The sequence below is a fragment of the Podarcis pityusensis genome (assembly GCF_964106645.2).
Source record: "Podarcis pityusensis genome assembly, chromosome: 10".
NCBI classification, from domain to species: domain Eukaryota; kingdom Metazoa; phylum Chordata; class Lepidosauria; order Squamata; family Lacertidae; genus Podarcis; species Podarcis pityusensis.
The window spans coordinates 60133454-60157947 of NC_138035.1; positions in this window are offsets into that span (position 1 = coordinate 60133454).

Here is a 24494-nt window from a genome sequence, read left to right on the forward strand (position 1 = left end):
TCCCCTGTCGGGTTGGAGATCTCTGGGTTTTAAAACGCATTCCCCAGTGGTGCACTTCACTGAAGATTATTTTCAGTCTGCATATATGCTATTGCTTACATTGTCACAAAGCAGTAGAGTTGCGATATTAAGACTAAAGAGCGAGTCAAGTAAAATAATGCCAAGAGATAAAAAATAAAATGCATGGAAAAAGAGGGCTTGTCAAAGATGATATAGGGTCTAAGTCAACAGCCCAGAGAAAAGAATGGGAGGCACTTTTATGCTGAAGAACCTTAAGGGAGGAATCAATCAAGGTCGCTTGGATGCTAGAGGACAATGCAGCAGATCAGATAATAGGGATGACTGAGGAATGTGCCAAATGGTGAGAATGCTCTTTCTAATCGACCAGCACTTAAGAGTGTAGGAGCAGCTCTTATTGCTGATACTAGTATTACTAAACCTGGTTTTGAATTGTAGAAGCATCAGGTTACTAAAAAAGTTTTACAAAGCCTTCTGGAATGGGCGATGTCACGCTATTTCAGAACAGGAGAATAGTCTTATAGATATGAATCAGTGTCCAAAACCAACAGAGCAAAACAAGTGCTGGGTGCCTGGAATGCAATCATAACTTGTTCAGTATTCAAAAAGGTAAGAAGTTAGAAAGAAAGTAGCTATAGATGCATCTTGAGGCCATGTAGCAACAGTGGTGTAGCATGGGTTGTCAGCACCCGGGGCAAGGCAAGTAATTTGCGCCCCCTAACCCCCAGATGTTGTGCCCGGTGCGGCCGGCCCCCCCTGCACCCCCCACGCCACGCCACTGTATAGCAAAGTTTAAATCTGGCCTCATTCCTCATTCTGTTCCTATAGGGCTGCCAAGTTTCAATAAGTAAAAATCAGGAAATAACAGTTGTTGAAAAAGTTGTTTAGCTTTTTTCGCGGATATGAACCTCAAAGTTCACACTTCCTGGTTCTGTTGTTGGCAAAAACCCAGACATTTGGCCATTTTTTCAAAATTTCCCCTGACGCTAATTTTGCCGTTTGAACCCCGGAAATGTCCAGGAAAATCCAGACGTATGGGACAGTTTTCCTTATCTTTAAAGATTGGAATACATCTCAGCAGATTTCATTTATTGTTGGCCATTGAGAATGTGTTATTTTTTCCTTAACAGAGTACATTTATTGTTGAGAATTAAAACACAATAATTCTCTTAAGAATTAAGGTTGCAACTCACTTACCTGGGCATAAGCCCTGTTGAATTTAATTTGACTTAGTTGTGAGTATTCATGGTTAGGATTGTGTTTGATGGCAGGAGAAGGGCAAATCATTACATGGAATGAGAGAGGGGGATGTGGGAGGGCATGCGAATCCTGAACACCCAGCTTTCTTAACCATTTCCTAACCATTTTATAAGGTCACTGTGAACATCTTCACTTGTCAAGTGAGGAGCAGAAATAAACCAAAGTGTGGCAAGAAGAATACTGGTCTGGCTACACAGTAAATATCAAGATTACCCACAAATAATATAATACAATGCAAACTTTTCCAGCTTAATAATACATGGAGAAATTACTCAGAGATTGAACTACCTGTGGTAGCTATTCTAATATACATTTGGATGATTGTATGAGCACATATTTGCCATGTGGGGAGATGAAGCAATATATCCAGTCTTTTGGTTATGGCTCAGCTTTTTCATTAGCTGAAAGAGAGAATCAAAGAAAGGGAGAAAATGAAACATAAAAGTGAGTCCACTTCTCTTTGAATCATTAAGTGCAGATGCAGAGCTCGTATACGGCAACAGATGGCCAACCTCTACAAACAAATTAGCCTGTAGACAACCATTTTCAAATTCAATTAAATGTGAATCAAAATATTAATTAGGGTTTAAAAGCAGAAGCTTAAACACAATAAATAACATAGTATTGGAGCGCTGTGAAATCCAATTGCCGAGCCCAGAGAGCTCCAGTCACTTTGAGATGAGTGAGTTTTCCAAAGTCTTCTTGGCTTCAGCTCAGAAATGACCTGAGTTCTTCTCATTAAACATGCTAAGAATCAGGATCATTTCCTTCAGCCAATTGGAGGTTTCAGAAAAATGCTCCTGCCCAACCCTACCAGCTGCCAAAGCCTTCTCTGCAAACCCTAGCTCCCCAAAGGTCATTTCCCCATTCCTTTTGTTGTTTACCTGTCAAGTGACAGCAGAAACAACATTTCAAAAGGAATAGAGAGATTGCGGGGGTAGATACAAAGGTAACATTAGGGCTTGCTCCAGTTGAACTCCCCTCCACAAGGCCGATTGACACCATTTGCCCTGTGGGAAGGAAGAAGAGCGCAAGGAGATGGGCAAAGACAACATCTGGGCCTACCCCAGTCAGACTGACCCCATCCCATCGCAGGGCCAAAGGACACCATCTGCTGTGCAGGAAGGAACATCTGACACCAGCTCATGCTTCACTGGGACTGGTTGTTTTGTGAGCGTGTAGCTCTTAGTGTATCTGTTGTGTCTCATAAATGTTGTTAATTAGCACCTTTTGGGTCTCTTGCTGACAATCAGGATCTAAACCTACTAAATAAATTTCCAAGGAATTGGGAGACATGGGGTGGGGAGCAGCCCCAAAAGTGCAGGTATGTTGCGCCGTTCTCTTCCTCATGTTTATCAACGTAACAGGGCAAATAGCAGCACACTGGATACAAATCCCGGAAAGCTATAGGACAGGTAGCCAGTGGAATAGTGGGGGGGGGGGCACAGGGGTGGTTGCCCCGGCTGCAAAATTGTTAGGGGCACAAAATTTCAACACCCAATCTGCATGCTTCCATTGCTGGGCTCTGTTGAAAACGGGCTCTCCATGCAAAACAAGGAAGTGACCTCTCCAGACAATGGAATGACTCTTCTTTTCTTATCTCTGTGGCTGGGTGATGTAGACGCCATTAGGCAGTTGAATGTGCATGAGTACTCCGTCCATTTCCCTCCCTCCCTCCCACCCCTCCATGTGGCCCCGGGCAGTGGCAGCCCATGGTATGTCACTGGATTTAGCTGTTTCAGTGGCTGCTGCAATGGTTTAACAACACTAAATTTGAGTCTGGTCAGGAGAACTTGGATGACATCGCTACAATCACATGCTTATTGACAGAATCACATTAAAGGTGAACTGCAATGTGTGAACTGATTTGTATGAAGAATGAAGTGAACTTCAGCTAATTGGTTGGAGGTCAGCTTCTCAACTGGACCAAAAGCAGCCAAAGGCAAGAGGCAGGGAACATTGTCATGGACAGAGCAAGTCTGCCTTACTACTCAAGCGAAACCTTGCTCAAATCAAAAAGCTAGCTTGGGAGGAAAGGTTTCGTAGGGCCTCCTGTGTTTCCAGTGGCTTGTGAGATAAGCACACCATCTTCAAGCTGTGGGGGTCACCTGACAGCACTCAGATGAGAGATTGGTGTCTCAGGAAGTACGGAGCTAGCTTCTGGAAGTCCTGCTTTGAACTTCTCCAGAGGCTTTGCACAAATATGTTCTTCTCTACATGGTAAGAATTCCATCTCAAACAAATAAGTAGCAGGGACTTTATAGGGCCCATAACTGCTGAGAGCCACATTGTAACTGTGTTAATCCTGGTGCTTATCTCTGCTTGTCCAGATCAGGAGATTAGCCGAGCCGCATTAGAGGTACAGCACATACTAGGTATTATTCTGGGATTGTTACATGCAGTTTTACCTTCCCCTGTCCTTTTCCAGGCACTTCTTCAGGTACAGCCAATTCAGTGCTAAACCACATAACTAGTTGGCACCTACATAGAGCCACATTATACAAAAGTTTTAATGTATTCTCAACTAAATGAAGGCAGCGATTTTTCTTTGTTCAGGGTGCTCCAGCAGAATCTAATAAATGCTTCCCGAATACTATATTTTAGTCAAGAACAAATCAGACGTGTTTCCCAAGACTAATGGTTCATTAAGCACTACATTAATTTGCAGAAGGGTAAATGGCAGTTTCCTCCAGAGTAGAGGCACAAACTATGATGTCTTGGCCACATTCCCAAGTGGTAATTACAGCCTTCCTAACTTCATTCTCTGTACTGATTACATGGCTGTGCGAGAGCGTGTGTGTATTATGGTTTTGCACCGACCACGCAATTTGGCTTGGGCTCCAATTTGACGATTTTTATAAAAGCTCAATTTGGCTGAGAGCCCTTCAGCATCTGCCCAGTTCGTCTCGGAGAGGTCTGAGTTTCGCTTGGTCACCTCAACCCTTGATAATATGGAAGGGGGGAAATTGCTAAATATGTTTCATCCCTTCTGACTGAAGTAACCCCTCCAGAATAGATAATACCTGCATAAATCACAGAGATTTCATAGAATGGTAGAGTTGGAAGGGACCACGAGGGTCCATCTAGGGTTTCATTTTGTGCCCACCCAATAAATGGCCAAGAAAGGAAGTTTAGTTTTAACACTGATGCGGGGACTTCCTTTATAATTTCATTTTATGGGTTATTTTTCAAATCAACCTACATGTATATTTGAGGTCTGGATGTATGTTGTAATGAATGCTGGCCTGGACGTATCTTTTATCAGGCAAATTGCTTGTTAATGGCCAGAGAAGAAGGAAATGGGGGGAAAGACCTTGTAGCTTGAAAGATAGATTCAGAGGCAGAGAGAAAGAGCTTATGGCTGGAAGGCATCCTGGGGTGATGGAATTTCTCTTTGAAGATTTGTAATGGGGCAGTAGATTTGCTGTTTGTAGAAGTACTGTGCTGTGTTTACTTCTATACGTATTTGCAAATCAAATATTACAGAAACAGCATACATCTCCAGCAATCTGGAAGAAGGGCTGTAGCTCAAGGGTGAAGCATCTGCTATGCTTGCAGAAGGTTCTCCCCAGCATTTCTACATAGGCCTGAGGATGCTCATCATCTGACACCCTGGAGGAGCCACTAGCACTCAGTATAGATCAGAGGTAACTAACGCGTGGCTCTCCAAGTATTTGACAACATGACCAAAAGTCAGAGATGATGGCAGATGATAGGACCTTCAAAGTGCCCCCATTTTCCAAGAACAGTCCCGGATTTTCAGAAGCCATCCTGGTTTCTGATTTGATCCCAGGATGTTCCGTTTTTCCTGGGCATCAGTGAACTAAAATGGATGGGAATTCAGTTCGGATGACCATCATATCTACTACTGTGGGCAAGGATCCTGTAAAAGAAATGGAGTGGCCCTCATAGTCAACAAAAAAGTGGCGAGAGCTGTACTGGGATGCAATCTCAAAAATGATAGAATGATCTCAATACAAATCCAAGGCAGACCTTTTAACATCACAGTAATCCAAGTTTATGCACCAACTACTGGTGCTGAAGAAACAGCAAACTATGGCAAGTTCTTAAAGAAATGGGAGTGCCTGATGACCTCATCTGTCTCCTGAGAAATCTCTATGTGGGACAAGAAGCTACAGTTAGAACTGGATATGGAACAACTGATTGGTTCAAAATTGGGAAAGGAGTACGACAAGGCTGTATATTGTCTCCCTGCTTATTTAACTTATATGCAGAATTCATCATGCGAAAGGCTGGGCTGGATGAATCCCTAGCCGGAATTAAGATTGCCGAAAGAAATATCAACAACCTCAGATATGCAGATGACACAACATTGATGGCAGAAAGTGAGGAGGAATTAAATAACCTTTTAATGAGGGTGAAAGAGGAGAGTGCAAAATATGGTTTGAAGCTCAACATCAAAAAAAGGAAGTTCATGGCCACTGGTCCCATCACCTCCTGGCAAATAGAAGGGGAAAAAATGGAGGCAGTGAGAGATTTTACTTTCTTGGGCTCCATGATCACTGCAGATGGTGACAGCAGCCACGAAATTAAAAGATGCCTGCTTCTTGGGAGAAAAGCAATGACAAACCTAGACAGCATCTTAAAAAGCAGAGACATCACCTTGCCAACAAAGGTCCACATAGTTAAAGCTATGGTTTTCCCAGTACAGTGGTGCCCCGCAAGACGAACGCCTCGCATGACGAAAAACTCGCAAGACGAAAGATTTTTTCGTTTTCGAGTTGCTTCGCAAGACAAATTTCCCTATGGGCTTGCTTCGCAAGACGAAAACGTCTTGCAAGTTTGTTTCCTTTTTCGTAAAACCGTTAATACCAGGGTGCATTGCTTGAAGAGGTGCAGTTGTGACTTGACTTCGAGGAGCAACTCATAGCACGCGGTGTGGTGGCCTTTTTGAGCTTTTTAAAGAGTTTGCTGAATTTTTGAAGCTTTTCCAAAACTTCTTTTGCAGCTGTTTGGTAAGTTAAACTTTTAAAACTTTTTGGGGGGTTTTTGGATTTTGGGTTGGGGTGTTTAGAATTCAAGAACTTGGTGTTGGGGAGAGGTTTGCAAGAATCTGGGAGCTTGTGTGGTTTTTTTCTGCATTTTTATGATTTTCTGTGACCATTGGGCCATGTTTTTTTTTTTTTTGAAAAAAATTTCTGGGTTTGAATTTCTGTGTGCTGGGTGGATGGGGGAACAGTTGAGGAGGGGTTTGCAAGAATCTGGGAGCTTGTGTGGTTTTTTCTGCATTTTTATGGTTTTCTGTGACCATTGGGCCATGTTGGTTTTTTTTGAAAAAAAATTCTGGGTTTTGAATTTCTGTGTGCTGGGTGGCTGGGGGAACAGTTGAGGAGGGGTTTGCAAGAATCTGGGAGCTTGTGTGGGGTTTTTTGAATTTTTATGCTTTTCTGTGACCATCGGGCCATGTTGTTGTTTTTTGAAAAAAATTTCTGGGTTTTGAATTTCTGTGTGCTGGGTGGCTGGGGGAACAGCTGGGGAGGGGTTTGCAAGAATCTGGGAGCTTGTGTGGTTTTTTCTGCATTTTTATGGTTTTCTGTGACCATTGGGCCATGTTGTTTTTTTTTGAAAAAAATTCTGGGTTTGAATTTCTGTGTGCTGGGTGGCTGGGGGAACAGTTGGGGAGGGGTTTGCAACAGTTGGGGGGGTTTTGCAACAGTTGGGGAGGGGCTGGGGGAACAGTTAAGGTTTTTGAAGACTTTGGTGATTTTTAAAGCTTTCCCAAAACTTCTTTTGCAGCCATTTGAGGATTTTGAAGACTTTGGTGATTTGCAGCCATTTTGTAAGTTAAACTTTTAAAACTTTTTTGGGGGGTTTTGGATTTTGGGTTGGGTGTTTGGAATTCAAGGACTTGGTTCTGGGTTTGAATTGCTGGTTTGTTTTTTTTTTTTTCTTTTTCTGAGTTTACGAAGGTAAGAGCTGTGCTGCCATGGGACCCAAGAAGACTGGTGCTGCTGCGGAGGCCGGCGAGAGGAAGAAGGAGAAGGTGACGCTGGAAGTGAAGAAGGAGATCATCTGGAAGCACGACGGTGTAATGCGTGTGACGGACCTCGCCAGGGAGTACGGCAGGAACCCATCGACCATCGGGACCATCCTGAAGATGAGGGAGAAGACCCTTGCAACTGATGCAGCCAAGGGAGTCACCAGGATCGTGAAGAACCGCCCAGCTGTTCTGGAGGAGGTCGAGAAGTTGCTGCTCATCTGGTTAGAAGAGAAGCAGCGTGCAGGGGACACAGTGACTGAGGCCGTGATTTGTGAGAAGGCCAAGGCCTTGCACACAGACCTCATCCGGGAACAGCCAGGAACCTCAGGCGAGCCAGAAGTCTTCAAGGCAAGCAGAGGCTGGTTTGACCGGTTCAAGGCAAGATCTGGAATCCACAGCGTGGTCAGGCATGGAGAGGCTGCCAGTTCTGATGTTCCTGTGGCTGAAGACTTTGCCTTGGAGTTCCTGGAGGTTGTGAAGACGGAGGGCTACGTTCCACAGCAGGTCTTCAACTGCGACGAGACCGGGCTGTTTTGGAAGAGGATGCCCAAAAGGACTTTCATCACACAGGAGGAGGCCAAGTTGCCTGGCCACAAGCCCATGAAGGACCGTCTGACCCTGCTCTTCTGTGCCAATGCAAGCGGCGACCTGAAGATCAAGCCCCTGCTGGTGTACCACTCGGAGAACCCACGGGCCTTCAAGAAACACAAGGTCGACAAGGAGCGGCTGAGTGTCATGTGGCGATCCAACAGCAAGGCTTGGGTCACACGTGTGCTGTTTGTGGACTGGGTCAATCTTGCTTTTGGCCCTGCTGTCAAACAGTACCTGCTAGACAACGACCTGCCGCTGAAGGCTTTGCTTCTGATGGACAATGCTCCTGCTCATCCTAAAGGCCTTGAGGTGGACTTGCTGGAGGAGTTCAGCTTCATCAACATCATGTTCCTGCCGCCTAACACCATGCCACTGCTCCAGCCGATGGATCAGCAGGTCATTGCCAATTTCAAAAAACTCTACACCAAGGAGCTTTTCAGGCAATGCTTCGAGGTGACTGATTGCACCACCATCACCCTGCGGGAATTCTGGAAGGACCACTTCGACATCGTCACCTGCTTGAAGATGATCACCACGGCCTGGAACAGGATCAGCCAGAGAAATTTGAATTGCGCTTGGCGCAGCCTGTGGCCGGACTGTGTGGCACCAAGTGACTCTGATGCACCAGAGTCAACAGTGGTGCAGGACATTGTTGCCTTGGGGAGGACCATGGGCCTGGAGGTCACAGAGGAGGATGTCAGCGAGCTGGTGGAGGAGCACGACCACGAGCTGACCACCCAGGAGCTGGTTGAACCGCAGGCAGAGGTTGCGCAGGAGCAGGCCTCGCTGGAAGAGGAGGAAGCAACTGAGGAACGGCTGTCCTCCAAAGAACTGAGGGACATTTGCCAGAAGTGGAAGGAGGTGCAGGATTTTGCAGAGCGGCACCACCCGAACAAGCACGTGGCACATGACCAAGTGAACACTTTTGATACGACGGTCATGTTGCCTCTCAGGGAGCTGCTGAAAAGGTGGATGAAGCAGCAGACCATGGACAGGTTCCTCAGCAAGAAGCAAAGAGTGGAAGAGGAACCTTCTTCGAGTGGTCCCCCAGAGTCTTAGAAAATGTATGTACAGTACACTTTGTTGATTTTTAAATGTTTTTCTGTCATGTTTAGAAACTTAATTTATTGTTCCTTCAGTTTTTGAAATGCTCTTTAAAGTATGTGTGACTTTAAAGAGCAGTTAATAAACTATTGTTGTACCAAATTTGGCTTTGTTTGGACTTTTTTTGACCATAGGAATGCATTAATTGAATTTCAATGCATTCCTATGGGAAACCGTGCTTCGCAAGACGAAAAATTCGCTAGACGAAAAAACTCACGGAACGAATTAATTTCGTCTTGCGAGGCACCACTGTAGTGATGTATGGAAGTGAGAGCTGGACCATAAAGAAGGCTGATCACTGAAGAATTGATGCTTTTGAATTATGGTGCTGGAGGAGACTCTTGAGAGTCCCATGGACTGCAAGAAGATCAAACCTATCCATTCTTAAGGTAATCAGCCCTCAGTGCTCACTGGAAGGACAGATCCTGAAGCTGAGACTCCAATACTTTGACCACCTCATGACAAGAGAAGACTTCCTGGAAAAGACCCTGATGTTGGGAAAGATGGAGGGCGCAAGGAGAAGGGGACGACAGAGGATGAGATGGTTGGATAGTGTTCTCGAAGCTACCAGCATGAGTTTGACTAAACTGCGGGTGGCAGTGGAAGACAGGAGTGCCTGGCGTGCTCTGGTCCATGGGGTCACGAAGAGTCGGACATGACTAAACGACTAAACAACAAAAAAGGGACCCCTGACCATTAGGTCCAGTCGTGAAGGACTCTGGAGTTGCGGCAGTTATCTCACTTTATTGGCCGAGGGAGCCAGCATACAGCTTCTTGGTCATGTGGCCAGCAAGACTAAGCTGCTTCTGGCGAACCAGAGCAGCACACGGAAACACTGTTTACCTTCCCGCCAGAGTAGTACCTATTTATCTACTTGCACTTTGACGTGCTTTCAAACTGCTAGGTGGGCAGGAGCTGGGACCAAGCAACGGGAACTCACCCCGTAGTGGGGATTCGATCTGCTGACCTTCTGATCGGCAAGCCCTAGGCTCTGTGGTTCCACTTTTCCTTAGGGCATGCCTATTTTCATTGGAGAAATGTTGGAGGTTATGCAAGTTAGCTAATTGTCTAGCTCATGTAGCTTTCTCTATTCCTACGATCTCACCTTCTAGAGAAATCACACCTGAGTAAGCAGTTCCCCTGGAAGCTCTCATCATTGGGGAAATGGAGAGCATGTAACAAGATTATATAGTGCAATGAATGCCACATTATAGTGTAATGAGGTTGGGAAAAAGCTGTAAGTTAGTGCCAAGGTGTCTGCTTTGAATACAGTCAGGTTCAATCCCTGATATCTCCATGTAAGGGCAAGAAAGATCTCCTGTCTGAAGCCCTGGAAAACTGCTGCCTATCATTGTGTAGGCCAATGATCTGACTCAATAGAAGACATCTTCCCTTGTTCCAATGGCATGGAGTACATGTGAGGCATAGATCTTGCAAATAGAAATGTTAATTCCAGGCAGAGGGCCTTCTCAGTTGTGGCACCCGCCCTGTGGAACACCCTCCCACCAGATGTCAAGGAAATAAACAGCTGTCTGACTTTTAGAAGACATCTGAAGGCAGCTCTGTTTAGGGAAATTTTGAATGACAGATGTTTTAATGGATTTTTAATATTTTGTTGGAAGCCGCCCACAGTGGGTGGGGAATAAATAATAAATTGTTGTTGTTGTTGTTGTTGTTGTTAATTCTACCATATTTTCATGCTGAAATATACTGGTTCACCTCAGCTCTAAATTGTGCCATGATCTGAAATGTTAAGCACGGGTTTTGCACTGCACCTTGACTGAAAGTGATATTTCAGATGTATTTTTAGAACTATGTTTTACATATCTCTAGATGAAGGAGTTGTTGTTGTTGTTTAAAAAATCATTCCACTGATGCTTTGCTTCTCCCCTCAGTTAAATTGAACCACATTTTCTTGAGCGCAACGGTTAAACTGTACAATTATTCAAACTGGGTTTTGTGATAATCAGGTAGAAAATCTGTAATTGATTGTATTTGGTTTACAGACTCCAAATAAACCCACTGCATTCTCTCGGTGTCTTTCTGCCTCACATTTTGTGTGTGCATTTTCTCCAGCCATTAAAGAGGCTATTGCACTTAAGTGGAAAATCAATAGGAAGCCAGAGGAAGAAACACAAACCAGGTGGAAGACAGAGCTGTGGAATCAATTTATGCAGCAATCTTTTCCCCTTCTTGTAGAGATGCAGGGATAGGAATGTCAGAGTGCGTTGGAAAGATCTTCAGAGATGCCTATACTTGCTTTTAATCCAACTAGCAAATGAAGGCACAGCATAGTCCTCTGTGTGTTTTACTCAGAATTAAGCTCCCACAATTAAATAGGGCTTGCTTCTAGGCAGAGGTGTGTGTTTGTGTGTGTATCTCAAGGATTGTAGCTGGGACCTAGCTAGATTGGTGAAGAAAAAGCGTTTTGTATGCGTTGTATATGCGATATAACACTGTGACGCCAGATGGCGCTGTGGAGTCCCCTCTTTCCCTACTGGATTTCCCTGTATGCGTTTGCAATGCGCTTAATCCGCTCCACTTCCAAGTGGGGAGGAGTTGCAGTGGACCACATGGCCACCCACTCCCCTCTGGGGGCGGGGGGACAAAGTCCCGCATCCCCCGGAGGTTCCCAGCCATGTCATTCGCTTGCCAGCCAATCCACTGGCTGGGGAGGCGTGGCTGGGCCCCATTTAAACTGAGGGAGCTTCCTCTTGGCTCACTTCCTCGATCTCCCACCCTCTCTCCCTATTTTCAGGTTTCAAATTTGGCCTTGCTATGGACCTTGGTTGGTCGCCGTTGAGGGGCCTGGTAGGAATTTTTCCACTTGGCAAATTGGCATGGGCGATTTGGTTTTCGCCTACCTCTTAGCAATCATCACAACTTTGTAAGGTTTGGTGGTTAGGCATTGGTTGATCTTATGATGGGGAGGGGAGGTGTGGCCATCACCTGCCCCTCCAAGCTTAAGGGTATTCCCTTAAAGGAATCCGGGGGTATTGCTCTTGTCTGGGGCTAGGGCCATGCCATGCCCCCATCGGTAAACCTGGGAGAGCTCGACTTTGTTTGCATCAATGGGGCTCCCCCTACCAGTGGTTGACCCTTACTGGACTCCCTGCATGACAGGCAGGAGTCAGATATAGTTGGGTCAATTCCAGTGCCTAAGCCAATACCGCTCACATTCTGTAACCAATAAAGTTGTGGCCTAAATTTGCCCAATAACATTAACCTAATATCTGTGTCCTTGTGTCTTATTCATCAACGAAGGGGTGGTTTCGGGGTCTCGACACGCAAACTGAATCGCTTCTTTGATGTGTCTAGATCCAGCCCTTGTGTCTGTCACTGACAGTGGTTGACTTTTGCTTATGGGACTTGGAGCAAAATGTAACTTACACAACTTCAAAAATACTTTTAGTGCTGCTGAAATTCAGTCTAGACTGCTGTGAATTAAAGACATAACTCCAAAAGGAACGAGTGTGGGTCGCAGAGGTTGCCAACTTTCTTGGATCAGTGGGCACGTTTGGAATTCCGAGAAAGGGTTGTGGGCTCCATTCATAAAATGGCTGCCTTGGAGAGGGTATTATAACATTGTCGTGCCTACTGGTTTTCTCCTGCAATCATCACATGGCACTTCCCTTGCAATGTGTAGGTTTGCCCAGCGGCGTAGCGTGGGTTGTCAGCACCCGGGGCAAGGCAAGTAATTTGCGCCCCCTAACCCGGGGCAAGGCAAGTAATTTGCGCCCCCTAACCCCTAACCTGCCGCCGCTGCCAGCTTCTTCTTGCTGCTGCCTGGTCTGGTCTGGTGTGGTTCTCTCCCACGCTCAGCGCTGCGCTGGGCGGCCGCTGAACTGTCCCTCCCCCAGATAGTCCCTCGCTCTCTCTCCGCACCGCACACCTGGCACCCACCCCCTCCACAGTGGGCGGCGACCCAGCGGCTCGGATTGGATTCGCACAGCCAGCACTGCAGTGAGAGAGAGTAAGTGAGCCAGGCAGGGGCAGAGAGCTGCGAGTGCGAGCGTGCCCCCCCCAGATGTTGCGCCCGGTGCGGCCGGCCCCCCCTGCACCCCCATGCTACGCCACTGGGTTTGCCCTTGGTACAATCCTCACTAAACAAGTCCAGGAGTCAGCAAACTTTTTCAGCAGGGGGCCAGTTCACTGTCCCTCAGACCTTGTGGGGGGCCAGACTATATTTTGGAAAAAAATGCCCCCCAAATAACCCAGAGATGCATTTCAGAGATGCATTTTAAATAAAAGCACACATTCTACTCATGTAAAAACACCAGGCAGGCCCCACAAATAACCCAGAGATGCATTTTAAATAAAAGCACACATTCTACTCATGTAAAAACATGCTGATTCCCGGACTGTCCAAGGGCCGGATTTAGAAGACAATTGGGCCGGATCCAGCCCCTGGGCCTTAGTTTGCCTACCCATGGTTTGAACTCATAATTCTTTAATTTGGGGTGATGAAATTCAGTGCTGCCATTCTGTTCAGGGAACAGATTTTGATTTGATAGAGGCATCACGTAATGTAGAAAGAGAGGAGGTGATTTTCTTCAGTCCTCCTTTACTACAACTCCACTGTTCATCCTGAAAATCAGTTACAGAGGATTGAGGGACCCTCCAAAACAGCATAAAAGGGGTTCTGGGGTCTGCAGAAGGAAGGGAAGATAGGTAGTCTCATTTCCTCTTATGTTAGCTAGAGATGGGGGAGAAATTCAGTTTTCTTTATTATTTTAGTAACAAATGACTACCTATATTTGTTCTTCTTGAACCAATATGATAGCCAAAACACATTTTTTTTAAATAAGTACACTTCTCCAATTTTTGCAAGGTAGTTCTCCAAACAACCGAAGTCTGCAAAAATGCATACATCAAAGGGAAGTGGGCATGAAAATGCATGCATTAGGACTTCCAGGTTAGCGCCATCGGCGAATGGCGGAGTTCCTCCGACCGGAGGAACTGGCTCCGTGGAAACTGGGTCTTCCCGCCGCGGCGAAGGTGGGGACCCGCTAGAAATCCCAGGCGGAGGAAGCCTGGGAACGTGGGGTTCAGCAGGGCACCAGGAGCGCCTCCCTTACTCACAGGGAACCCCATTTCAGGGTTCCGGAGTGAAGTGGGGTGAGCGGCACGGTGCTGCGAACTGATTGCTACTTTCACGGAGTGAAGCTGCACAGCCATTGCCGGAGAGCGCTGACTTTTTCCTGTGGACAATTGGATTTAAAACAAGTACCCGTGAGTAGAAACGGAAAATTGGATCAAGAAATACCCTAATTTGGCACCGTAGCGGGAAGGTTCAAACAGGAAGTCCGCCTTCCGCTTTTTGTACATAGACTGAAGCAAAAACCTTGTAAGCTAAAGTCCGGAAAGTCATTAAAAAAGTTTAAATTTCCTTCATTTATAACTACTAAAACCCCCTTGGAAGCAGGAGAAAGGGGGGGGGATCTTTGTTTAAGCCTGCAGGAGAGGAAGTAAAGAAAGATAAGCTTCCACCGTCTCAAACCTGGGAACGGGGGGTCAGAGACAGAAATTGTTGGAGAGGTTCACTGACTGTGAATGGAATACTTTGACAGATAGCTAAAGAAGAGAAATAAACTGATTCCAATGTTGCCTTTTGCATTCTAAAGAAACAAAATATCTGAAAAATGAAAGTAATTTTCCTTTGTTGGACTTGCCTTAAAAAGACGGATAGAAATAGAAATTGTCTCCTCCAGAGGGAGCTTGTTAAATTGTTGCTGCAGTCTACTTGAGGACTCTACAGCTGTGAGATTAAGATCGTGGGACCAGTCCTTTTGACCTCGAAAAAATGAGCTTGGAGGAAGTTTTGGTGCTTGCTTTATGCAAGACAAGTGCTTTGTTGGAACAGATGCATGAGAAGATGGATCTGATGAATGAGAAAACAGATTTGATGACTGTTGTGGTCAATAACTGTGGACAAACAGGGAATATTGATACAGAAACTATTCAGGGACCAACTCAGGAACCTGTATTGATGGGGCAAGTGCAGAAGATAATGGAGGAGGTTGCGGTTGCACCTCAAATAATACAAATGGAGAGATCCGAGGCCCTGCAGGAGCATAAGCCGCTGTCTTTGAAGATTGAAGTTGGAGTGGGCCAGGGGGAGTCTGGAGCTGAGGAGGTTCTTAACTTCGGAGGGACTTTGAAATATGCTCTTAAATATTTTTTGGATTACATTGATGACTGTGGGGAGTGGGACTGTGGGGAATGGGCTGATTTGATGAAGGGAGATGGAGATAATCTTGGGCTGGAACTTCCCAGAGACCTACTCCTCAATGAGAAAGGAAAGAAATTAAGAAAGAGACCAACAAAAGACAAGGAAAAGTGCAGGTATAAACAAGAAGAAGAAGATCTGCAGAAGGGACATGGAAGAGACTTAAGAGCCTCGGATATAAGATTACCAGGTTGATGGACTAGATGGAATGGACAGTAAGGACTGACATGACCCAAGACCAGGAAGAAGAGACGCTGGATGAAGATTGGAGGAAAATTTATAAAGAAAAAGTTTTATTTAGGGAATTAGCCTAAAATTAATGAATATTAGGGAAAATGTTGGAATGAAACTATATGGCTTTAGTAGAAATGATATAAGGAGTTATGTATAATTGAGTATTAAGTTTCAAGCTCTAAGGTATTTTACAGTAAGATAAGGTTAAATAAATTAAGGTAATCTGAGGAAAGACGGAAAGGATTTGTTGAATAATTAATAGGTTAAATTGTTAAGATAAATTATTCAATAAAAATTGAGAAATATGGAAAGAATTTGCTGAAATAACTAATTAAACTAGAATACAAAAAGGGAGGTGTGAGGAGGTCAATGAAACAAGCAAATGGAAGTTAAAGATATGTAACATGGGATTTGTGTCTTTTGTTGTTCTTTTTTAATTTTTTTGCTGTATTGCTGTATTGGTTTTTATGCTTTGTCTTTTTTTTCTTCTTTTTATGTATTGTAGTGTTGTTTCCTATTTTTTCTTTTTTTCTGTAATTCTGAAACTTTTAATAAATATTATCTTTTTAAAAAAATGAAAATGCATGCATTAGTGAAAATAACATAAATATGCATTACATTAAGTAAAATTGCTTGTGATTATTAAGTCAGAAGTGCATACGAAAATATGTATAAGGAAAAATGTAAACACTAAAATTCCGGCCAATTTTCATGAGGGTTTAGAAAAACAAACATGATTTTCAAATCACTGTAGAAATGGATTTAAGATGGGGAAATAAGAAACTGAAATCAGCAGACTTGTCCACCCCTAACGTCAGCATAAATACCTTTACTGGATCAGAAACCATTCCACAAATGGGATGGCAGCATTCAATTTCACAGGTTGAGCCAATTTCATTCAGCTGGGTTGAAAAATGTGTCAGACATTACGGATGAAATTGTGGGAGCTGCATGACGCAAAATATATGTGCAGGAAGCTTTCAGAATTGTATTTGATTCCAATTCTACCTGACTATTTCTGGGGAAAGAGTCCTCCGTGTGGAATTTCTTCCATGTAATGCCAGGTTTGTAGGTTATGACTGAGGAAAGTTTGCTATAAGAAAGGCTATTTCCCCTGTCCCTTTCAAGCTAAGCGAGATTGTCTAGAGAAAAGTTTTGCCTGCTTCTTTGAAAATTGTTCTAATTTTCATTTCTATCTCTCAAATGTAAGAAATTGCATAAGCGGTCAGGAGCAAATGACACACAGAAGTGGCCAGAGTGAAAAAGCTTTATTATTTTAATGGCAGCTATACTGATGTGGGCATCCACACCAAAAAAAAAAAAAAAAGCATTATTCCGTGATCGCTTACATGGCAGTAATCTCTTGAAAGTCAACTGAAGTAAAAGTAATCTAGCTAGACAAGCATAAATACTGATTTGAAGTGGCCCTTAAGAATGTTGTGTATGCAATAGGGCTATTAGACATACTTCAATCCTCCATGATTTTTCTTCTAGAGATTATGCCCTCCACAGAAATAAATGGGCACAGGGGCAAGATCCAATATTTTGTAGAAAGGTAGGTCATCCAGGGCTGTACCACTGCATTCGTCAACAAGCGATAATGAAAGATTGTATTCCTGTCTCCATCATCATGAGGAATGTGGCAAGGGTTTCTTTTATTGCAGTGACTGGAAAATTTAGGTTTCAGGTCATAGCACAGCTGATCTGAAGATTTAGGGATAATTCACATTTTACTTCCTGTGAGACCTAACTGCAAAATAATGCAGAGTGTATCATTTGTGAACGATGCGTGTACATTGAAATTGTAGCTTTCCTCTGCAATAAATATGCAGAGTGGAGGCCGAGTCTTTTTGTATTCATTATACTGCGGAGAAAAGTGGTCATTTAAAAGTTATATTTGATGCTCAGCATGTGGACTTTTTATTCAGACATCCATACGTGAATACATGAACTGAAGTCTGAATCAGCTCAAAGATTCAAGGTGGTGACTCTCAGTATTTTGGATTCCACCTTTCTTCTGTAAGTTTCTCCTGCTTTCCCCCGTAAATGCTGGACAATGTGTACAAATGTGTTATGTATTTATCAGCACACAATTTGCCTTGTTTTTCTTACTAGTTCCCAGAATTGCTCTTCTTAATATCTTACAGGCCACTGTATAATTGTGAGCGGTCTTTGCATACGCTGAAATTTTTTACACATCACTTGGGAAGACAGGCGAACTAATGCCAGTGTACTGGAAGAAGTAAAGATCGTCAGTGTCGAAGCAATGATTCTTCAACACCAACTTTGTTGGACTAGTCATGTTGTGCAGATGCCTGATTATCGTCTTCCAAAGCAACTACTCTATTACGAACTTAAAATGGAAAGCGTAATGCTGGTGGTCAACAAAAGAGGTCCAAAGACTCTTTCAAGGCAACTCTTTAAAAAATATAAAATAAACACTGACAACTGGGAAACACTGACCTGCGAGTGCTCCAATTGGAGAACAGCCTTTACCAAAGGTGTCATGGGTTTTGAAGACACTCAAACTCAGGACAAAAGGGAGAAATGAGCTGAGAGGAAGCCTATGTCCCCACTGTGGAAGGATGTGTGGATCCAGAATTGGCCTCCACAGTCACTTACGGACTCACTGTTAAAACTGTGTTTATGGAAGAGAATCTTAACCTCAGGTTAAGAACTTTGCTTCAGGATGAGAACAGAAATCCCATGGTGGCAGCGGGAGGCCCCATTAGCTAAAGTGGTGCTTCAGGTTAAGAACAGTTTCAGGTTAAGAACAGACCTCTGGAACGAATTAAGTTCTTAACCACTGTATATTCATAATTTGTGCATTGCTTCCCCACCCCTCTCTCTGCTCTGGCATTTGGTTGTTAGCAGTATTGAGTCTGAATCATTCTATTCTACAACAAACACTCCTCTGGCTTTGATCTTAGGCCAGAGATGGGGAATTTGTGAGCCTCAACATGCTGGCCAACAAGTTTCTTTATCACCATGTCACTCCGGTCTGATGTGATTTAGAGTCCAACAGTATCTCTAGAGTGCAATAAGTCCCCTACTGCTCTCTTTGGCACTTTAGTTTGGGCTCTAGAATGAAGCTTCAATTTAGGTAGTAATTTCTTCCTCACTTAACAAGGTACCGTATTTTTCGCCCCATAGGATGCACTTTTCCCCCCTCCAAAAATGAAGGGGAAATGTGTGTGTGTCCTATGGGGCGAATGCAGGCTTTCGCTGAAGCCTGGAGAGCGAGAGGGGTCAGTGCGCACCGACCCCTCTCGCTCTCCAGGCTTCGCGCAGATCTCCGCAAGGCGCGGGAGTCCGGCGCTGGAATCCCGCGGCTTGCGGAGAGTTGCCTGTTCCGGGGGTTGGGGTCGGGGGAAGCTCGGGCTTCCCCTGCCCCAGCCCCATGCCTGGGGGGGGGGAAATAATTCCCCCCCTTTATTCCCCCCCCCAAAAAACTAGGTGCGCCTTATGGGACGGTGCATCCTATAGGGCGAAAAATACGGTAGCCACCATTTAGCATGGAATCCTTGTTGTTTATCCCCAAGAGTTGCCTGCAGGTGCCAGTAATATCCACCTTCCTAGGTTCTTCTCTCAATTATTACAGCAGATATTTCAGGCTGTGTTCCTTCATGTGTCATGATGATGCTTAATGTACTGTATGGGCAATGCTCATGTGCGTGTCAACTTGTGTGTTTGTGTGTGTCATGCTTGTGTCCTATTCAACAATACCACCCCACAGCAGAAACAGAACCAAAAAAATATACATGTGCACATTTCACATATACATGATTCTGGCCATCATGAAATACTTTTTTATGCCATTCTGATTTTAAAATAAATACTGATTTTTAAAATAATACCTGTACATCACATTTGGGAAAGGTCTCTGTGTTCAAAAAGAATATTCTTATTGTAACAGAGGTAAATGGTAAAATGTACAGTCTTGATATATTGTCATGGTGATGGGGTCAACGTTGGAGATGATTGTGTGTTTCTATTTAATAACCTCAGCTAAATCCCAAGAAAAGTCCAATATACGTAGAACCAGAGAGATTTGGATACTTTACTCCTTGTCTAAATTGCGACAGCTTTCCCTATATCAGCAAAAAGCATGCTGGAGTGAACTTTGGCTCCAGGATAATTGCTTTTGTTAAGCTTTAAGATGCCTACAAACTTGAAAATATTTTTTTAAAAAATGTTTTCTTTCGCATGGAAAAACATAAAGTGATATCAGTCAGTTTAGTCCAATTTATTTTGATAAGTATGATGTGTTTCAGACTACAGTACATAAAATACTACAGAATTTGGAACAGACCTGTTTGAAGCTCAAATGAATTCTTTTTTGAAATCTGCTTTGCCCCAAATAGTTTTCTATAAAAAACAACCCAACTGCCCTTTTATATTCCAGCCAGTTGCGTGGGTGTGGCCATTTATTCAATGTTCAATCCAGAGGACACCCAGCTCAAAAATCTCAACCCAAACTTCAATTTTCCAAGTGAACTACTGTTTGTCAGAGCTGTCCTGGGACATTTCCATGCAATCTGTTTACTGAGCATTCATTCAAGTTTTCACAAAAAATTGCATGACGCTTATACAACACCGGCTGTTGGTTGAGCATTCATCTTGAATGTGCACTCCATTGTATCCCGAGACAGACATATGCAACATATTGATTGCTTTGTGTGGAGGTTATGCAGCGTCCCATTAACTGATTGGAAGCAACCATGCTTATGAGTACCACTTGCTGGAAACCACAGTGGATTTCCCACTGGCATCTGGTTGGCCACTGTGAGGACAGGATGGACCATTGAAGTGATTCATCAGGCTCCTCTCATGTTCTGATGATTGCTATCCCTCTTTCTAGTGCATTTTCTTACTGCGAAAGACTACCAGGAGGGATGGGGAAGGTGAGGTTGGTGTGGTGCAAACACACCGGCGAAGCTAATCCGGCACTCCAGCTGGTGTGCTTGCACTGCACCAACCTAATCATGTCCTCTGCTCTCGGTAGACTACAGCAATGCTGGTGACCTGCCCTGCCCTGCCAACTGCTACTGCTTTGTTGGACTCCCATGTTTTCCAGCTAATGTAGCCTATGTGAAGGGATGGAGAGAAACCAAAGGAGAGAAGACATCAAGAAGAGGGAAAAAAGAAGGGGAAATGCACAACAGTCTTAATAATAATAATAATAATAATAATAATAATAATAATAATAATTTTATTATTTATACCCCACCCATCTGGCTGGGTTTTCCCAGCCATTCTGGGCAGCTCCCAACAGAATAATAAAAACACAAGAAAACATCAAGCATTAAAAACTTCCCTAAACATGGCTGCCTTTAGAAGTCTTCTAAAAGTCAGATAGTTGTTTATTTTCTTTTCTTTTTTAAGAATAATTTTTAATTAACCGACCAATCACATCAAATCAAACCAAATTACATAAATTCCAAATTACACAGCCGAATTTTAAATTTTTGTTGGGGGTACCCATATTTCAAGTTCCGAAGGGAATCCAATCAACTTCTTGCTTCTTGCTGCTGTTTTAATGTCCACAAATCTAACCATATGATGTTCACAGTACTATCCAGTCCTTTCTTATTGTTTTTCCACATCTCTTGTTGTTATTTTCATATATTTTTCCTTTCTCTTTGTGACCTCTGATAGTCTCCACAAGCTGGTTAAAACAGTTTGTAATCCTGTGTGGATATTATTATTTTTTTATCCAGTAGCCATATCCAGACGTTTTCCATATAACATTACTTCCATATATCAAAACAGTCTTAGCGTCATTAATCTTCACCAATCTGCCTCCTTTCTCAAACCTCTGAGGAGATTCACCAGGAATGCAGTCTGAAAACAAGTCCGTTCCTCCTCCCAGACCTTAATCATCCTGCTTGGGTCAGTTAAACCGACGGTTCTAATGAGGAGGGATTCTTGGTAAATCACATAGAAGAAAAGTAAAAAAGGTCCCCCCCCCATTCAGTCCCGTTGCTGACATACCCAGCCTTTGGTGTATCTTCATCACAAAATATTCCTGTTGCTCCAACCCATCGTCTTCTTTCGCAGAGGTCCCTTAAATTAGCAGTCTTCACTCCCCTTCTTAACTTGAAATATGTGCATTTGCTTCTTTTGTAATTAATTATTCCAAATTGCTGCAGCTAGTGAGCTATCAGAGACAGCGTCCAGGAGAGCCGAGGTCCACACGGGGGCATTCTGCCTAGTGCCCTCACCCCCTTCTTTCGAATTTGGGGGTGATTTATGGGCACAGCAGGCAAGGGCAGTGTTCCCCATTCCCTTGGGGCAACAAGGGAGGCTGCCTACTCCCATAACAGCCTCTTAATTACCCCGTGTGGGTCGGAGAGATGGTATTGTTGGCCATCTTCCAATGCGCCCCTAGTGGCCCCCTTGAGTTGTTTATTTTCTTGACATCTGATGAGAAGGTGTTCCACAGGGTGGATGCCACTACCAAGAAGGCCCTCTGCCTGGTTCCCTTTAACCTCACTTCTCGCAGTGAGGGAACCACCAGAAGGCCCTCGGAGATGGACGTCAGCTGAGCGATGGGGGTGGAGACGCTCCATCAGGTATACTGGGCTGAGGCTGTTTAGGGCTTTAAAGGTCAGCACCAACACCTTGAATTGTGTTCGGAAATGTACTGGGAGCCAATGAAGGTCTTTCAGGACCAGTGTTATATGGTTTCAGCGGCCACTCCCAGTCTAGCTGCCAACTGGCCAACAATCTAGATGTTGTGGTTCCCCAATAAAAGGTTCTGGTGGATGGTGTACACGATTCTAAAATGTAGCATATCATTTTATTTCACACTTGTTAAGATGACAGACTTTCCTCCTGAAGTGAAGAGCAAATGTTAAAGCTTATTTGTGCTCTCCCTTACTTTCTTTTGTTTAAAAAAATCTTCCTGAAAGCTCAGAGAAGTAGCTTCCCTTGACATGTGGCTAATGAACAAACATAAATGTTATTCCTGCCGAAAAGAAAAGGGATTGGAGGGAATCTAAAATATTAGAGCAATAAGAGCCAAATCAAATATTTAAAGTAATATGACAGTTTCCCAAGGAGTTGTAAAGTTGCCCACATTTTAAACAACTCTTGGGGTGCGTGATTCATGTTAAATAGGCAAGCAGGAAAGGAATCACAGCACCGTTAAAACAAACCCCAACTTTTAATAAATAAATTCATATTGAACTTTTACTCAAACTCTATTCCTGTCAAGGATGGACCATAGATATATTCAAACTGTCTTACCTTATTAAAGCAAAGCCTAATTTGTCCTGTATTATATTTCCATCAGAAGCCTGTTAGATGCCACACATTGCTTGAAACATTTTTTTTTATTAAGTTTTGGAAAAATCTGTGTCAACCTTGAGAAAATGTTTGGGGAGGGGGGGCAGTTCACACACACATGTACATAGGAACACAGGAAGCTGTCTTACACCAAGTTAGGCCATTGATCCATCTAGTTCAGTATTGCCAGCACTGACTGGCAGAGGTCTCCAGGGTTTCAGACAAAGGTCTCTCTCAGCCTCACCTAGAGATTGATCCTGGGACTTTTTCGCATGCAAAGCAAATAATCATAGAGTTGGAAGGAACCACAAGGTTTATCCAGTGCAGGAATCTTTCACCCAACGTGGGTCTTGAACCCACAGCCCTGAGATTAAGAGTCTCTACCAATTGAGCTATCCCTCTATGCTACGGAGCTACAGCCGTTCCTCATAGCCACTTCCTTGCTCAACACTTCATGACTTGCAGGTGAAATGAAAACATTCATTACATTCCCACAGGAGCCCATGACAGGGGCAGTGAGTGGCAGGAAGCCCCTGGATGACTGTAACAGCTAACAATCCCAAGAGCTAGACTGAGAGTTGCAGGAAGAAATGGAGAAGTTTGAAGAGTGCAGTGACTTCCTTGTTCCTCTCTTTCAGGGGACTGCCATCGGAACAGGGGAAGGAGGCAGGGGGGCCGTTAGGATACAGAGAGCCTCCGAAGCTCCTGAGGAGCAGCTCCTCATCCAGCGGTGGGAAAAGCCACACCTCCAGTGGAGAAGAGAGAGAAGGGGCCAGCCAAGCGAGGAAAGGGCTTGAGGATGCTGCTGAGAGCCCCAGTGCCTCACCTCGTCAGGCTGGCCAGGAGGGACCCACACCCCTTCTGTCACCCAGCTTGCGCAGAGGGGTGAAACTCAAGGAGGGGAGGAGGAGGCTTGGGGTGCCGAAGTTCTTATGTTGGGGGAGAAGCCGGAAGGGGTCACTCTCGGATTCTGCAAGTGACTAAGACGGACATGAACTTTGTAGGTCTGCACTGTAAATAGTCTGCACAATAAAACCTGTAAAAGACAGGTCAGAGTCCTGCCTGGTTACTCATGAGCAACCACCAGCAGCATTTGACACTCTCTGTTGGTCCGTGTCCAAGAAGAATCAAGCCCAATTTAGTCCAGCATCCTGTTCTCACAGTGGCCAACGAAATGCCTGTGGGAAGTCGACATGGTGCATATTTAATGTTGTGAACTGTCCCGAGATCTGTGGGATGCCCTCCCTTCAGATGTCAAGGAAATAAGGAATTACACAGTTTTAAAAAGACATCTGAAGGCAGCCCTGTATTGGGAGGTTTTTATTATGTTTTTAGATATGCTGTTGTGTAAGCCATCCGGGGTGGCTAGGGAAACCCAGCCAGATGGGTGGGGAATAAATAATTAAATTGTTGTTGTTGTTTAGTAAAGGTAAAGGGACCCGTGACTGTTAGGTCCATTCACGGACGACTCTGGGGTTGCGGTGCTCGCTTTATTGGCCGAGGGAGCCGGTGTACAGCTTCCTGGTCATGTGGCCAGCATGACTATGCCGCTTCTGGCGAACCAGAGCAGCGCATGGAAACGCTGTTTACCTTCCCGCCGGAGCGGTACCCATTTATCTACTTGCACTTTGACGTGCTTTCGAACTGCTAGGTTGGCAGGAGTAGGGACCGAGCAACGGGAGCTCACCCCGTCGTGGGGATTCGAACCGCCAACCTTCTGATCAGCAAGTCCTAGGCTCTGTGGTTTAACCCACAGCGCCACTCGCA